The following is a 3,104-nucleotide window of genomic DNA, read 5'->3' as shown; positions in this document are numbered from 1 at the left end:
TCTTAAATCAACTGTTGTGTTAAACATATTTTTTTCAATCAAATGGAATATAAAACTTGTATGAAAATGTGGAATATGAAACAAACAAAAAGTATTTTAGGTGTCCCGTTGCTTACTCATCACCCACTGTTCATGGTCAAAAATGACTTTCTGTGAGTTCTTTAGTTCCCCATGGTTGTGCAGATTATGAAATAGGCTAATTGTGAAGGTTTGTCGCCTGCAATTTGTTCGTCTTTGTGCATTCTCCATTTATTCATTTTGCTAAAAATGCATGTTCGAGTTGAAGGCGGGGAAGGATGTGTTGTTTGCGTCGCATACACATGTTATGATCGATGGCTGGCTTTTCCTCTCATCCTGGGAATAGTCACTGAGAAGACTTTGCCTGTGGATATAGGACTTTGCATCAAGGATACTATTGTCCAAAGGTGACAGCAATGCTGTTTTTGCGCTCCCAGAGCTGCGTAGGCTATTCCTCCTTGCGCAAGTCGAGATGTCACAACGACTAGTATGAGAACATAGCGACCAGATCCCCCTGGTGTGGGTAAAGTTGTTCTCTTGCATATGGTGATCAGCACTTGTATGGCGCTCGCATCACATGACTTCCGCGTGAATGCTAAATGACGGCTGTGTGCAATTTTTTTTAAAAATATTCTTCACAAATTGAGAGTGGAAATCGTATGGAGCAAACTGTATTTCAGTGCTCACCCAATCTTGACTGTCAGACAATACGTGAGAAGCTCAACTGGCCCGAGCAAATCAAATTTGGACGTCACTGGGCCTTTCATTGTGACCCGAAAGTGACCAGACAGTCATATAAATTTCTCGACGCGATCGAAAATCACGGACGGAAAAAAAGCTCACACTGGACCCAGAAACACAAATGGAGAGCAAAATAATAGAAAAGAATATGAATAGAAGTACTTTTAATTTGCAATCTATGTGTCTATATGCCTTTCATATTTTCTGCTTCTTCTCATTTTTCCCTAGTATAGACTTTTTTTTTTGTTGGAACGCTGATAACTTGTGATCATCATTACATCTTACACCCAAATATAATTGTACTGTTGGAGATCTGACCCGAGTGACTGTCAATCATAGAATAATTCTGTAGGTTTTTCCCTCCCCAGCCTTTTCACTCTTTTTTTTGTAACACAAAAATGAGCACAGAGGATTTGCAAAATCAATATCCTTTTGTTCCTCATTTTTCATTCAGTAGTTCTCCTGCACTTTATTCTCCTTTTCCCTTTCTATAATCTTATCTTTTATGTGTAAAATACAATATATATATATTTTTGTGTCTTTTTTTTTGGGGGGGGGGGTCCTATCTTTGTTGTATCTGTCACCTCATGGAAATGTTTTCACATTTCTCACTCTGGCCACTTTCTCTTACATGTATGTCAGTTTGTATTTAACTCATGAAATTGTATGAACCATGAAAATATATGCTGTCTAGATACAGTTGGCATTTTGTCACAATTTGTCCCTTCCTGTCTATGAATCATTTTAGGTATAAATTCTGTGCCTTTTGCTTTTTGCTTAATCTTGTGATAATGCTCTGCAAGAATGCCTAGGATTTTCATCACAGTTTGTAAAGAAAAAAAAAATAACCACCCTGAAATAAGCAAAGGAACAAGACCAGTAAACAAAGAAACATGATTTGAAGTATCAAATTCATGAATTTCTTCCGTCAACATCTCGACGGAAGAATTTCATGAATTTGAACAATTACGCAGTACCCGCTATGCACTATAAGGTTAAAGGACAAGTTCACCTTCATAAGCATAAGGATTGAGAGAATGTAGCAATATTAGTAGAACACATCATTGAAAGTTTGAGGAAAATCTGACAATCCGTTCAAAAGTTATGAATTTTTGAAGTTTTTGTGCAGTACCCACTGGATGAGAAGACTACTGCAGTGTATGAATAACTTAGATGTCACATGCGTACAACAATATAAGGAAAATATAAAGAGAATTTCACAAAATTCCATCTTTTGAAAAAAGTACACATTCCCCTGACTCGTTACCGACATATGTTATGGGTAATATTATTCCCCCTGCCTTTAGAAAGAGGCAAGTCAAGTGCTCTTTTATTATGTGAAAAAAGTGAAAATATGTTGAATTTTCTTTTACATTTTCTTTATACTGTTGTACGCATATGACTCACAAGCTGTAGTAGTCTCCTCATCCAGCGGTTCCAACACAAAAATTTAAAAAAATTCATAACTATTGCATCGATTGTCCAATTTTCCTCAAACTTTCACTGATGTGTTCTACTAATATTGTTGCATTTTCTCAATCCTTATGTTTATGAAGGTGAACTTGTCCTTTAAGAACCAGCGCCTGCTGTCGGGCGGAAGCTACAGTATATACCAAAAGAAACTTTGCGTTAATCAACATTAACGTTTCATTAACGCAAGCGGTTTCACCTGAATCGTTAGTAACGCAAAGTAACGATCGGGAAAATTAACGTTTGTAGTAACGATGAGTAACGATGAGTAACGATCCCTCACGCAAATTAACGATGTTTCGTTAAAATTAACGATAGGTAACGCAAGAACTCGCACGAGATTTTGGTTTTGTAACGAGACCTGGTGAAAGGACGACGTAGCCCCGGCCCTGCCGAGTGTAGCGATTTAGCGGAGTCTTTTCCGCGAATCGAATCACGATTTCGCGAATGGTTTATTTGCGACCGGCGTCACCAAAAACGCACGCCGGGCCACCAAAAAAAGCCAGATGTTTGCCTTCAGTTTTGAAAATGAACAGCGGTAACTATCGGCTTCGTAAGCTCAGGCCTCGAATTAACCGACGGCCATGGCCGTCGGTGCCCCTCTCGTTGGCCGCAATGCCTTTTGTTTTTTGATCAAAGTTACAGCCAAAAAAAAAATTTGCCCTTTTTCTTGGGGCCGTGGTGCCCTTTTAGAATGAAAGTTACTATTTATGACGTATGATATGCCCTTTCTCAAAGTCTCTTTAATAAGCTTGAACAACTTTCCTGATCTCAAATATCATACCTTCAGTTCACTCGCGTCCCGATGTATCTGATTCAAACTCAAAGTATCTTTCCGAGATACGATGAGACGACGTGTACGTACATGTACGCCC

The sequence above is a fragment of the Diadema antillarum genome, unplaced genomic scaffold, assembly GCF_040938485.1.
Source record: "Diadema antillarum isolate AM-2024a unplaced genomic scaffold, OU_Dant_1.0 seq00000956_RagTag, whole genome shotgun sequence".
Lineage (NCBI taxonomy): Eukaryota > Metazoa > Echinodermata > Echinoidea > Diadematoida > Diadematidae > Diadema > Diadema antillarum.
This window is presented reverse-complemented; position numbering follows the sequence as displayed.